This window comes from Solea senegalensis, linkage group LG12, assembly GCF_019176455.1.
Source record: "Solea senegalensis isolate Sse05_10M linkage group LG12, IFAPA_SoseM_1, whole genome shotgun sequence".
Classification (NCBI taxonomy): Eukaryota; Metazoa; Chordata; class Actinopteri; order Pleuronectiformes; family Soleidae; genus Solea; species Solea senegalensis.
Genome location: NC_058032.1, coordinates 13,355,949 through 13,371,625, shown reverse-complemented (window position 1 = coordinate 13,371,625; position 15,677 = coordinate 13,355,949). Strand labels below are relative to the sequence as shown.

At 43.4% G+C, this 15,677-nt stretch overlaps 1 protein-coding gene across 2 annotated transcripts in view; it reads left to right on the top strand.

Annotated features, from left to right (window-relative positions):
• LOC122778417 (neuroligin-3-like) overlaps positions 1–15,677 on the top strand; it is a 109,225-nt gene that overhangs the window by 54,112 nt on the left and 39,436 nt on the right. The gene's annotated exons all lie outside the window — the stretch shown is intronic.

The window sequence follows — 15,677 nt, the reverse complement described above, 5'->3', positions numbered from 1 at the left end:
TTGACACCCCACGTCTGCACTGTCAAATATTCGATTTAAGCAGGACACTATCAAAATGAATCCTATCAAATTACCTGATTACATTACACATCCACTTACGGTGTGTTGGTGCACCTATCACTGCGGCATTCCCATTTGGAAGGGAGGTGAAATATCAACTTTGTACATGGAGCCAAGAGACTGGTTGTGCATAAAGCCTGCATGTGTACTTGTTTGTAGGCCTGTCCAAGCCACAACGCTCCCGCATACCATATTACACAAAAGTTAGCCTGAGGACAAATTACAAAATGTTTTCATCCTGCAAAATTGTCATTACAGAGTGCTGCATGTTATGGAAAAATTGCAAATGCACGTTCCTCCTCCCTCTCTCTTATCTTGTCTGATTCAATTGAGCAAACTGGCATGATATTTGATGGCCTGTGAGCTCCAATTATTAGAACAATATTATGGCTGGGGTAAAGTCTGGCCCACTCTACTTGAATTCCAATAGTGTTTGGAAGCTATTTGTATTGGTGCTAGTCCTTCAGGGCCTGGAGAAGGGCATACGGCTCAATAACTCAATTTTTAACAATTAGCCCCTGACATGTCCCCCAGAAAACAGATAGAGAACTCTATTGGATAATATTTTCAGAAGTATCAATATTATTTCAAAAGCCCAAGCTGCACTGTGAAAGATGTCGTGGCTCTGTTTTCAAATTATACACTTTAACCGATCGTATTTGATGAGTACATAATTCTTTATCAGTTTACGTGGCTTTTGTCAGCATTGGCATGGATCTCAGCACAAACCTTAACAGCTCCTAGTTGTAATGTGAAAAAAGTGCTGTCTGTTCCCCTGAGTCACTAATTATCAACATTATGCTTGGAACACTTTAAATGGCACAGTCCTTATCATTCTCAATTATATATGTATTATACTGCATTAAAGGGGTGGATCTAGGGTCAACTCAAATCTGACTGGCTGTTTGCTTGCTATTCCCCTATGAACACACCACCTCAGCCGTGGACCTGGCAGAGAGTGACCTTGGGCAGTGGCCGACCTCACTGCTTCACCGCAGTCTGATGTTATTAGATTGTTGAGGAAGGTAGAAAAAGCATATGCACTCCATCTCACCTCTGCTTTCACTGCACTTTCAAGAGGAAAGGGAGAGCAAATTGACCTGTCCGAGGGGGTTCCAACGCTTGGGTGGGTGTGTCTCCGCGATTGGTGTCCGTTTGACAAGGCAGAGTGACTGTGAAACCGCATTAAAACATGACCCTCAGACAAACATGGAGGTGGCATTTGGAGTCGTTTGCTCGGGGGACCACTTCCATGCCTGAGGGGATCATATTCACTCCAGCTCTCCTTTGGGTTTGTGATCATCGGAGCTCTGTTGGATCTGCTCGTAAAGAGGTCAGAGCTTTGTGAAGAGGGCCCCAGGGGCCATCGAGAACAATTAGAAATATGTGTTTCTGGGTCACTGGAGCACAGTTACAAGTCTGGTTAAACTATTCTCTGCGAGTGGAGACGGAGAAAGTGTTTTTTACTCTGGCTTTTATATGACTTGTGTTGTGATATCGCCATGCTCCATGTTTAAACAAAGCACCATGCATGCTGCTTTGTTTAAACAGTTTAACACTTGCTACAACACCAGGCTTTTGCTTTATACTGCATATTCTTATCTTGCTCTCCCAAACGCAGTAGTCCTTAAGTCAACAGCAAGCTGTGCCACAAACACAGCAGTGACAATACCAGTGTGTGTGAGCGGTAACCCAGCTACAAGTGAGCTAAATCTAATATAAACATAGCCATCGTAGTACACCGTGTAAGTCATACATCCACAAAAATAGATGTCAGTGTTCCATAAATATTTGATGAAATCAGGAAAAAAAAAAAAGGACCTGCAGACTGCTACAGAGGAACATGTGTGTAATTTAATTCATTTTTCCTGTTAACACCGCAGTGAGCCCAGTGCCCACAGGCAACACACCGCTTTCTGAGGCAGCGTATCTGTTGCTTAATATCACAGTAATCAAGTTAACATTTCTTGACAAGGATTAAAAAGGATATGGATTCCTGAGTGGCAGAAACTCAATGACACAGATCATAATAGTTGAACTGCTGAAAGTGCCAGACCCTGTAAGTGGATTTTATTTATCATTTGGTTTTTTTTTAGTATGCTTGCTGCTTCTGTTCCTGAATCAAACAGGAAGGGTTTGATCCTTTGACCTGAAATGATTCTAAACTGACGTTAACGACCTGTGGAGAACATTTCACCTTTTTACTGTGAAATATGAAAGGGCATTGCTGAGATGACTTAAAGTGTGTTTGTGATCTGTGCGCCCATCTGTTATGTATGAGTAAGAATGCAGAACAATATGAATTACCATAAGTGGTGTATGGGCTGCATCATAACAGATTATCTTCTGACTCAATAATTTTGCGGGGTTGTATCACACCAGTCTTACTTGATCATGAACCCCCATCACTTAAGATATGAATTGTGTGTAATTATCTCCCCCCAGCTCAAGCAGGCTGAGGTGTGAGTACAGCTGGACATGATTTGGTATCATAGTTCTGGCATCTAAATGCATGGGCCTGCTTTAAGGTAACATTCTTCATGCAGGATTATAAAATGCTGACTCTATGCTCTGCATACTGCACACTTCATTTGCATTTTAATGTAAACCCTATTTACATTTACTAACACTATGTCTGTGGTGAAAATTGGTGGTTAGTAGTTAAATGTATTATTCACTGTAATGCCAGCGTTTGGGCGAGAGCAAATAGTTTGCAGGGAGAAAGGAAAACCATAAGGCTTTTAAGCAAAGTCCCATCTTTTTCCAGACAGAAAGCAAACATATTTTTCATGTGCAAACAAGTCAGGGTCCAGTAACATTTGCTGGTGGCACCACTGCTCTAACGCCCATTTACCCCCATGTTGTAAAAGGCTAAATTAGCCTCCTCTGGTGCCAATTTAGCTGAATTAAGGAGCTTAGAAAGGTCATACTTACATTTCATTTGAACTTAATGGGAACTGCCAAAGGAAAGTCATTTTTTTTCTTATTTGCCTACATCACCACACCGACAGACACGTTCAAAATTTGATAAGACCAAATATTCAGGCATTATAGTTGATCCTACACAAGCTCTGCAGGTGACTGCCTGTATGGCATTTCCTCAAATTAGGCCTCCAACCCACTGTATGTTTGGCCATTGAGCTACCTCGTTAAGTTAAATAATGAATGAATTGCAGGTAATTATGAAAACTGCTCACAAGCGGGACTAATGCTTCTGCTGGTTTAATTAGAGCAGGAGACTGCCACTCAAGGCTTTCGTCCGTGCCAATCCATAGGACAGGATCATGGATTCTCGGGCTGAGAGCGATAAGGTTCCTCTCTGGAGCACAGTATGGTACACATCTGTCAATATTGCACAGGCTGTTAAAGGTAGCAAGGAAGAATGCTATACTGACAATGAGCCACAGCCTAATGCCTGGTCCAGTTATCCTAGATGAGAGACAGGCAGAGCATTAACCACCTGTTTCCGAATGTGGGAGCTATTGTAGCGTAGTTAACCTGTCAAAGACAAGAGGAAAGTATTGTCATCAGCATATGCCTTGATCGCACCACAGAGAGCGCTGACAGACATTATAGACCATTATCCATTCCACTGCCAGTGAAGGAACTGGCTGTGGCATGGCTGGACTCTCAAGTGAAGTATTACATGTTGGGTGGCGGTTTGTGGTGGTTGGGGTTGATTCAATAAACACAAATGAGTTTATTTATTTTCTGTACATGCCAACTGTGCGCAGCTGATGCTGTCAAGAGGGGTGACTGCAGCATTGACTGAAACAAGACGCCCTGCTAATAAGATTCAGAATCCTTCCTTCCATTAGAACACGTCTGTTTCCCTCCCATTATCGGCATTGTTGTTGAGTCAGTTATCCAGCCTTTTAACCTCTAGGTAACCTGAATCTGAAGGATACAAAGTTAACAACAAAGCGCGTCCGCCAGACCAGAGAGAATAGAGAGAGAGAGAGAAGTGACATTGGCCTCAACTGTCCAAATCCACCACAAAGCAATCTGTGTAATGAACGTTTTTCCCTGTGACTGTGATGACATTGTCATTTCATTCATACATCTTAGTGCAATACATCCCTCCCAAGTCTAGTCAGCCCTCCCGAGCCTGAGGGCAGAGGAGGAAGACAGTGGGGGAATAAATACAGAAAGAGATTAAGGAGTTCACCAGGGGAAAAGGAGAATATAAACTTTACATGATATGAAATAAGTTATCACACAAATTCAGTTTTTTTTTTAATTATAATTATAGAATAAACATGTTAACAAAAGAGAGAGGATTTATTATTTTTATGCTAATAGGATTCCCTTGGCACATTTGGTAGGAATTGGTTACACTCATTTAGTTTGGTGTTAAACAAATGTCTGAGCTTATGTTGTTGTTTACAGTATACTTGTTTTGAAAATATGAGCATGTGGCCCAGATAAGCCTGTAGGCTTGTGCAGCTAGCAGCCGCACTTCAACTGTATGAACCAGAGTCTGGTATGAAATAAAGCAAAAGAAACTCGGGAAACGGAGGAGATGTGCTGGGGCTTGCATCACAATGAGGTGAATGACAAACTCGGTAATCTGGAGCATATAACATTTTTCATCTAATAACACTCAGAGATGTCCTTTGTAAATAGAGGATGTGGTGACGTTCAGCTGATGGAGAGGGGACAGCCGAGCTGCCGAGGCCAGGGTCATGTTCGAGTACGGTGACAATTTCTTCCGACAACCTCCCGTCATATATTTGCTCGGTCAGCACACACTTTAAAGCAGGGACGTCGTATTTAATCAAATTACCTGCAAGAGCTGCTCCCCCCCCTATTATTAATGTATCGTGAGAGGGGGGTGAGGGGAGTCAGGCTGGGTGGAGGAGCGAGGATGAGCTCCTTTTGGAATGAGAGTGTTTGTGCTCTCTGAAACGTGAACCAGAGAGAGCTGAGCTAACAGGAGCTGATGGTGGCAATCGCCCCAGCGCTCGGCTGCGAGAGAACCAGTTTGCTTTTTCACTTGACCCTCATTAGGGAAAGTCATCTGAAGCTGGGTCTGGTGCCGCTGCTGCTGCTGCTGCTGTGTATAAAACAAGGGATCATATTTGACTTTGGATGTCAAGAGTTTGAGTCTCAGAGGCTATTACGTTACACAGTGGTGACAATGGCAGACTCTCATCCCATCGTCAATACTTAATTCCCCTGTAACAAGGAAAGGTGCTTAATTAGTTCTGGTGACGAACCATACATGATTTATTTGTATTTTAATCATACAGCTCTAAGGTTAAAATGTCTAATCTAATCATCCATCAAAGCGGATGTTGTCTATGATGATAAATGCAGCCAGCGAAGGCACGGGCAGCAACATTGATAAGTCTGGATGCTTTTCAGTCTCTACACCACCTCTTTCACCCCCCTGAACTCTGTGCTTTGGCCTTCAGGCTCTCAGGTGTGCAGTGTGTCTGGACAGACTATAGGGCACGTGGAAGAAAGCCATGGTGACATTTTATCTGACGTTAGCTCCTGTGGGGCCTGAGCCATGCTGCTGAAGTGTCAGGCAGATTTTAGTGCAATGAAGAGAAGGGAGAAAGAGCCAAACAAACACAGACCTGGCACAATCCCCCATCGGCAAGAGGTGTAGACGTCCCTGGCGATCGCAAGAGACTAAGATGAAACAGAAAGCGAGATCTAACCTTTTTGTTGTTGCTGGAACCTAGTTATTTAGCCCTGCAAGATTAAAAGGACAAACAGCAAAGTGAAATGAAAAAAGGAACACTTCAGCTGTTGTGAATGTAGGGACCCTGAGTGTCGGCAGGACTTCAATATTAATTGCATTTGAGAAAATAAAAGCAAATATTGTTATCCGTATAGATAGGGCTTGGCTACAAGTGTCTTTTGTATAGTACATGGCCTTTGTGTTACGTGCAACAATACACGACAGACACACTCCCACTATTGTAGAAGTATTATGGTAATCATACACACTATTTCAAAAGCTTTTCATCCATTTTTCATTCCCCACTGTTCTTGAAGTGAGCGAACAGCCACGTTTCATCAACAAAGGAATATGGGAAGCCAAGCAAGCCAAGTACCCTCACAAGGTGGAATATAATAAATTCGGCAACTGCAGAAAACCAGTGGCTTCAGTTTCCTTGAACCAGAAAGGAATCCATTTGCCAATATTGACGATCGATTGGTGTCGGATAGCACTGTTAACAAACCACACAACCGCAGATTTGCATCTTTGTGGAAGTTCCTGCTTTCCATTTAGTACGTGACACTTCAGTGACACAATATCTTGCTTTGGATATACAGTATAATGTATGAATATGTTGATATCTTTATTATATACATATGTACATATATATATATATATACACATGTACATGTGTGTGTATATTATTTATTTATTTTAAACATACAGTCTACATCACTTACATGAAATTGTTTTTTCAATTTTGCATGTAATACTGGAGGAAATTGAGATGCATCACAAGCTGTGCCTGTATTGATGCAACGCCATTTCCTACAGTACATAATTGTAGCTGTTGTCTTAAACAACAGCTACAATTATGAGTCGTATAAATGGGCTTCATAAATATGAAGCCCATTTAAAGAACCTCTTACATGCATGTCATTGTGCCAAATGTAGATATGGCGGGGTCTAATTAAATGTGGGGCACATTGAAGTCCCATCCCTTTTCTCACTGCTTTCTATAGGGTTGGTATTAACCTCCTGATTTGTTGACAGGCAGATGAAGAGATACCCACCACTGATGTTAAGCTGGAACTGGAGCAGGAGCCCCAAGAGACTCCGATAAAATCCCCAACTTAGCACTTCACTGTTCAGTACTCAGCCTAGTTCAGCGTCACGTGGCCCAGGCCGCCCTAGCCCACATCAAAGTGGTCGTCTTGCACCGTCCTCCTGGTGGGAAGACCGTGACGATCAGAGCAGAGAGGCAGAGGTCAGATGGTGAGGAAAGGGGGAGCAAGTGGATAGTAAGAAGGTGCAGGAGGTGTAAGGTGGTGATTGAGAGGTACTTTAGAAGGAATAGCTTGGGGGAAAGTGCATTGTATAGTGAAGTCATCCACTGTCAAAGTTCACTGAGGATAAGAGGGAGTTTCAAATAATACTTATTGCCACTGATAAGCAGCAGCAGACCTTTGAAAGCAGATTTAATACTTCTTTTATGGGTGACTGACCCTTTAAAATCAGCCCTGGCACCATTAGTTAGCTGTGTATAGCTTTTGTGAACAAGGCTATAAACAACTATTGAGGACCTTTAATACCTGAACTCACTTTGTCAAAATGGCTGATCCAGCTCTTCTACGTTTTCCTCCATCGGAGAGCAAATGCATGCCATTACCACTGGCCTATACAACTGCTCTTGGTGCCATTGTTCCAGCATTTCATTAAATTGATATTGTGGGAAAATACACTGGCAGTGCCCAGTGTTTACTTCGTAAACACACCCACTGACTCTTTGCCAGTTCTCAGTGGCTAGCGTGCTGGCCGTAGACCTAGTCAGTGCACTTGGCTGATAATATGAATGCTGATGAGTGACTGGCTGCTGGGACCAAAAGCAAAAGTGCTGTCATAATTGAGTTAGATTCATTAAAGGAGCTGCACTGTATTCTTACAGATCAGTGCATCTTGTTAGAGGGCCGTGCCACGGGTTGGGTCACGGAGGGGGTTGGGGTGTGTCTGTGGCCAAAGTGTGTGTGTTTGTTACAGTGTAACCTGCAGATTGTGGGTGAGGTGGGCTGTTGGTGTGAGGAACTAATTGAAATGAGAGGCGATGTGCAAGTCTCAGCCAACATGGCCGGTCCATTTGTCAGGGTGACATCACTGCACTCACACCCCATCCATCTCCACCCGGCGCCACAGAAACCGTGCTCGTCCTGGTGATTAATATCCATACCTCCCTCACTGCACTGCATACAGACCCCCCCCCGCCCCGCCCGCCCCTTTGCTCAGCACTCGCTGCTTTGCACACGCACACCCACAAACAAACAAAGCTGGAAGCTCTCCTCTTCACACAGTGTCTGTGCGCTCGCTCACTCTGTGCCACAGCGCTGCCACTTAGTCTCTCATACACACATGGCCAGAGCCCAGAGCCAAACAGGTTGTATATAAACTTCCTAATTGTTCCAAACATAAATGCCCTTGCTCTTTGGTAGATCACAAAGTCATTCCCCTTGTTTCATTTTTTCACCTCCTGTTTTTTAAGTTGTAAAAGCAACCAAAAATATATATATATTTTAAATTAAAAGCAAACACATTTCTATGATTTATGTAGCCTTAATTAATCTGCCTTCTTCTGTAAGGTATTTTGTTTTTTGTTGGTTTTTTTTAAAGGTCAATAGTATTTATTTGTCATTTGTTGTTAATATTTCAGTGGAGATGTACCCACTAGCATTAGCATAGTCTGGGGCATTATGACAAAGGAAGGACCATTATAATTCTGCGTTTTACAACATAATGTTCATCATTAAATATTTTGTCTAAGCAGCTTCTACAATTTGCTGTATTGCTGCCCCGCCCTGCCCTTGAGAGGCTTAAACAATAAGGATAGCGATGTCCTGTATGTCTACAATTGACATTGAATCGGACACAAAGTCATCTGTCAGAACTTTCTGACTTCCTAAACGTGTCTGCTGTCCATGTGACACTGAATACCTTACTATACAGAATATATAAATATTTATAATTAAACTGAGGTTGCTTGGATTGTTTTTCAAGAAAAGGGGACAAAAAAGCAAGCCTTTTGCAAGTGTTTTCGGAGATAAGGGCTGCTAACACTGGTATTCATTGTAAAGCAGCAACATGGCATTTATTCTAAATAAACCATTGTTAATGTTGTGGTTACTTTATCAGTGTTTCTTATTGTGAAACACCGGAAAGGCACATAATGTATAATGAGCGATGCAGATTGAAGTGGAGCAGGCCCAAACTCTTCCTTCAATGTGATGAGCAGGATCAAAAATCATGTTTCCCAGCAAATCCTGGTTTCTTGTACATTTGGAGCTGTTTCCAAATCAGAACTCAACTCCACTGGCAGCGGCACTACATTTTGTAGCCAGAAATATTATACCCTTCTGAAGACAAATAAAGCGTCACTCATAACAGTACACATCGCAGCACTAAACCCCATGAAAACAGATGTTTATTTAATTTGCCTTTGAGTTACAGCTAAAGTTGGCAGGTGTTTACCAATAAACAAATAAAAGAAGACAGCATGCACAATATCAGGAATAAAGGCTGTAGAATGATCTTCCTGGGTTTATTTCTCCAGTTCTCCTCACAAAGGTTTATCCAAAGCTAAACTCATTACGCCCTGCTATCAGAGCTACTCCAACCAGAGAAAAAGAGTTGGGCTTTTGAGATCCTCTAAATGATGACCTTTCTCTCTCCCTCTGCCCCACTGATGTTCTTTGATAAGCTGAGCTCTGATCTCTTTCACGGTATCACAGTACATTAGTGCACACTGCTCTGTCCTCCCTGCACTGGGCGGTGCTCAACTTTCTCACCAAATGATATCACCAAGACTCCATGCTTTAAATAGCATTAGCTCACCCTGCACGCAGTGTTGCGCCCCTTCACACAGAGGATGTTAGACCTGTTGTACGAATAGTTCATTTTTTTTAGTGCACATACAGCAGAAAAGTCAAGTAAAAGCAAATTATTGTTCATGCAATCTCTTCTCTATGTTCCTCCGAGTGGAACCAAAGTGCTGCTTAACCTCGTTGTTGTGGCTCTTCCTCTCCCTCTGTGGGAGTGTGCAGACGTGCCTCCGCAGCAGCTGTGAGATGCAAAGCGTCTCTTAATGTAAAAGCATTTTATTGTCTGCGCCGTTCACCGAAAGAAAGATTTTTGCGCGATTCACAGAAGAGAGAAAGTGATAGGTATAGCAGGGGGGAAAAAAGCGTATACGTGGAGAACCGAGGAAGAGTGAGAGAGCACAGCAATACAGAAAACATGGCAGGGAGAGAACACAGAGATGCAAAAATGAAAGCTGACCGCTGCTGCTGTGGTCGCTGTGTGATTGATTGAGTGGTGTTTAGATGCCAGGGGTCATGCATATGCAAACTGCTCATTTGTAGTTACTGCCAGAGCTGCTGTTCACCTGGAGCCCTTGAATAGTATTACCTGACCACCCAGACACATCATACAATCAGCTTAAGCGGCTTCAAACGCACATGCAGGACAACCCTTGTGCAGCGATTTTTGTTTTTCACCCCGGTGTGCTGTAAGAATACCCTTGTCAGTCTGTTAGAGAACCGGGTTTTAGGGACTCAGATATGTGTCTGATGAGTTTGTTCTTTGTGTCTTGACTCGGTCTGTAAACAGCAGCCCAGTATGCGCGATGCACTATCTTCGGCATCGTGCACCCACCCGCCTTTCAGTGCGTCCACCTTTCGGCGCACAGTGCAGCAGCAGTGCCAGTTCGTGCTGCACACTCTGCATCTGTCTGTGTCATGACGGATGCAGAGTGTCTGAGACTAATACTCAAGCCAAAGCATTAAGGGCTTCTGTTAGTCATCAGTCTGTTCACATTTTCAGCAAAGAGCGGCAGTTAAGTGAGCATGTTGTCATTCAGATTGAACTCACCTGCAGTGCCATCAGTCATGCCCCTGCAACATCGTGACTGCTGCCTCCTTTACATATTGATTTATAATCAGGAATTGAAGGCTCCTTGCTTTAATTCCCTTTCACCATCTCTAGTTTGATTCTACAATTATACCGTCTTCTTTCTTACAGAGCTAACCATTTGTTGGCGTAATGGTCAAAAAGTTTTTCACCCCTCAAGTCTTTATTTTCTCTGCCACCGGAAACAAGCATGCGGCGTTGGGTGAAAGGCCTGCAATGTTCTGGCCGCTATAAAGAGGCTTTCTTGTGCCTCCTCTCTTTCTCCGTCTCCTTTTCTTCCTCTCTTTCTCTCTCTGCTTCTCTTAGTCTCTCGCCCTTCTGCTGAGGTTAACAATGATCCAAGTGGCAGTCACCTTTATTCAGGTCCACGTCCCCACCCTGCACCCATATCTTCACCCAGCCCTTTGTTTTAGTCGTGTAACTCCACTGAAGTATTCACCCCCCCACCCAAAAAAAGAGAGAAAAAAAGAAAAATTTTAAAGGAAAAATTCCTTGTGGAGGACAGACCACTGGGTATGTCCCCTGCTCATCATGAGCCTGACACACAGGGCCTTTATGTGGCTGTGTGGAGGGTGGCCCCCTTTCCTTCCCTGCTTCTCATCCACACCCCAGAGGCTCCCATTCAGCCTGGGCCTGGCTGGGGGGGAAGTTGGATCTCTTTTGTAGGGAGGGACTCTTAGGGGAGGCTGTCAAGGCTGTGACTGTGTGAGCCTTTATTTCCCCAGAGAAGAGAGGGGGGGGGAAGAAAAGATAGAGGGAGAGGGCAAGAGGGAGCCGGGGAGGGGAGCACTGAAGGAGAGTTAAGACACAGACAGCCTTGTTAACCAGCTGCCCCAAAGAGGGAGAGGATGAGAGGGGGAAAAAGATACAAGATGAAGTAAAAGGGAGAATGAATTCACCAGACAACCCAAAAACTTTCCCTCTGTTACGTCATCAATGTTATTTCCATCTCCTCCTCTTCCTCTTCCTTCTCATTTCCTCCACACCTCCCTATCCATTCCCTCCATCTGCCCATGTGAAAGCCCACTCTTCAGCTCAATAACAAGCTTTTGCCCTCACCCTCACCCTTCCTCGCCTCCCTCTCACCCTCTGCCATTACTTTACACGCATTCCATTATCTGGGAGACCAGGCTTAGAGAGATGTCTAGGGTCAGAGCGATCATTATCATCACCTCTTTCCGCTACAGTGTGAGTTATAGGTAACCATATAGGAAACAGACATATTTAAATCATAATCAATAGAGTAATATCAATGCTGAGGGACATTTCTAAAGGAAATCACTGCCGCAGCTTAGGAGGAAACAGACACGCTCACTTTAGACTGAGATAGTGGCGTGTGCCTATATTGACAATTAACGATCCACAAATCTGAATCCACAAAATGCATTAGGTGGCGCCTTGCTCTGGGCTGTCCTCTTCGATTAGAAAAAAACTCCATTCTGTTGATAATCAGGCGATTTATCTATGTGACCGACTTTGTGAAAATGAGATTTGAGCCATCGTCTTCTAGTTTCTCAACGTCAAACTCTGCAAAGAGTGAACTATATACAATACATTGACCAGATCTTGTTATGGTGACGGGGCAGTGGAGTTGTGCTGCGTTCACACAGTATGTTGTCTGCAAAGGTCAATGCAAGGTGACAGGTGTGACCTTACCCAGCCACAACCAAACCAACGGTCATTCCAAGTGAAACCGCTACTGAATCTCTGTCTGTATTGTGGAAAACGACAGCTCTTCGTGTGGCAGACATGCAGTGCATCGCTGTCAAGGAAGAGCAGACGTGATATAAAAACACACCATGTAATCAGTCAGGACACATACTAACATATTAACTCATACAGCTGGTTTGCAGGGGATAAGAAACGCTCAATTCCACTCTCTAATGCATCTGACATGTGAAGTTAGATGTTAATCTTTGTTCCCGCCGCTGTGGCAATTTGAGATCTTGTTTGTTGACGTGGCCTTTAACAAGTGATGCTTTTTTAATCTCATTAAATATATTTTGGATTTAGCGTGTACATGATTTTTGCTCCCTGACACAAATAAAGATCAGTAAGTTTTCTTTCCTGATATCTCTCTGAACAAAACATTCACAAAACATCCTACTTCTCGATTCCACCTGTGGACATGAAATGAAGCTTGTGCCTCACGTCATTTACTGAACTGAAAAATATCCCGCGCATAATCTGTCGTTTGTTACGGAACTAACAACAGACAAGATTAGTAATGTCACGGAGAAAATCAAATTACTTCAGAATTCATTTGTATGCATTTTAATTTCAAAAGTACCAGATCAACTTCAGCAGTTTACTATTTAATTATTATTTTATGTTTGTTAAATTAAATTCCAAATGGAAACTGTAATTGTGCACAGTGCGTATGCCAAAGTCGATTGGTCATATATTTTCAAAGAGAATTTGCATACTGATTTGAATTTGAGCGTCTTACGAAGATGAGGGTTATATGTGATGAGCGTTTGTAATTGAAATCTTATTCTCACTCACAGCTCCTCTGCATCAGTTGAATGTCCGGCTGAGCCACGCAGTCTAGCGCATAACAAGCTTGACCAAGTAGTTTAGAAGCACACAGGGCTGCAGCCCAAAATCCCAAGGTCCTGTGTAGGTGTGTGCTGTGAACAGATCATCAGCACATCACAGTTCATGTGCAGCCAAAGCCCACACAGTGCCCATCAGATGGGGATCATCTGCTAGAGCTGGAAATCTATAACCCAATCCCCTGGTGAGATTAGGAAAAACGTTTGGTTATTCAAACCACAGACGAAGCCAAATTATTTCACAAACTGTCATTGTTTAAACATGTATGTTTCTGTGGGTCAAGAAATAAGCAGCCTGTAAGACTGCAGGTTATGTATAAGTGGACATAAATAATGAAATGACACATTTTGGGTCAGTGCAGGAAAAACAATGGACTGCCATGAATATAGAAAATAAATTAGAATAGCTGTGTATAAAAACAATTTTGCTATCTTAATTGCTTTCCAAAGAAAATAATTTTGTTCACCTTTCCAATTAAAACATAACCAGCAGCCATATTAGATGTATTTTTAAATGTGCCTGCAGATACTGTCGTCCACATCTCCATTTTAATGACCATTTTCATTTCTAGATGCTAAAGAATCAACACAGCTAAACAAAAAGTCACAGCACACTCAGACGACTGAGCTGTGCTTCTTTCTGCCAGCTGGAGATCCAACTCTAATGATTTACATTTTGTCATTTAGTATTGCCTCATATTACAGTGCCAAATAGATAATGTTTATTATATCTTTTCAATTTGGCTAACACTTGCACAGAATCCCTTTTACATGCCAGTCTCCTGACATTTTGTAACCCATCTGACACACAATTGGTGAAGTGTGAACCATTTCACAAATGAGGGTTATTCTGGGAGAGTCACGTCTCCTCTCTCCCCCTCCACAGCACCCGGCTGAGGGTTGTAAAAGCTGTTGTCCTTTAGTTATGAAAGAATATGAGGAGTAGCCGCAGGAGGAAAAGAAAAGGAAAAGCTCCTCCATTGGATCGAGTCCTCTTTTCTTCCCCTCCACAGTTGTCTGTCTTCATCTCTATCTCTCTCTCTCTCTCTCGCTCTCTGTCTCTCTCTCTGCATGTGCGCTGCCACTCTGTCATCCGCAGGGATGCGACTGAAGGAGACCATCTGTTGATCCATTTGTCTCCTGCTTTGCTTCCTGTGCCACCACCTCTCCCCTATCGTTGATCGGGCCTGGAGTTTTCCTCTCCCCACCCACTTTGTTTTTGCCAACGGGCGCGTTGGGGTGAGGAGGGTGAGCTGCTGTGGGTGAGGCAGGAGGCTGTGCCCTCTATAGCCTCTGATACACAGAGAAAGAAAGAAACAGGCATTGGCATCCTGTTTTGTACAAACATACCATAAACAGCTAATGAGCCTGGAGCGTCGGTTTTCTTATTTGCCTATTTGTGTTGTTGATGGGCTGACCTTAGTGAAAAAAAAAAAACACACAAACACACACAAATTTGATCTTTTTTTTTTTGATTGCTGATATCAAAGCTATTCCCTTTCCCCCTTAGGTCTTAAACACAGAGCTTATCATTATATGGAGGCATAGACCATGAAATAGATGTTACAAACAATGCTGAAGGACCATCACTGGAGGCTGGTGAACACTCACCCCCCAACACATTTATTGTTTGTGAACTGTTTGCCAATATTGCCACTAAAGAGAGAAGGGTCTCGGGTTCCACGTGTCTCCCTTCACTGTCACCGCGCATGCATGTTCGTGGGTTTGATGGACAGCGAGTCCACCGTGGGGACTTCGGGGGGGGGGAGTGCTTGCCTTTGATCTTCTCATGCGACTCTCGATTACCCATCATTCAGCAGAGCTTAGGCCCCGGAGAGCAGCTGAGGAGAGGGTGGTGTGTTAACACGCGCTCTGATGTACCCACAAGAGGTTCACTGTCCGACTCAGGCATCATATAGCAGATTACACAGTCACGGAGGAAAATGTGCCTGGATAGTGCCTGTTGTGAAGTTCCAGAAAGTGTGCACCACCACAGGGTATGAGAGGGAGATGGTAACTCTGATGGGAAATATAATGAGCTGGCAGTCCATTCGAAGGTGTTTACAGCATCGAAGTGACTGTAAATTGTATTATGGTGTTTTTTCTCTCTCTCTCTCTCACTCTGTCTATGAATTTTTCATAGATTTGTAAGGTTTTAATCACGACTACTCGATATATCTGGTGATAGGTGTACACCCAGGGAGACATGCTATTGATTTCCCATAACGTGCAGATGATATGTGGCCATGCACACTCCTCTATTACCAACAGGCGTGTCATTGAATTAGTCATGATCTCACCGCTGCTGTCACCTGCCACGAGGGTTCAACAAGCTGAAATCGGGGTCAGTTGCAGGTGTGTATGGACAGTTCATAGCTGTGGACACACATGTACAAGGTCTTCCTTCCTCCTTGTCTATTTTGCTTTGAGAAAAT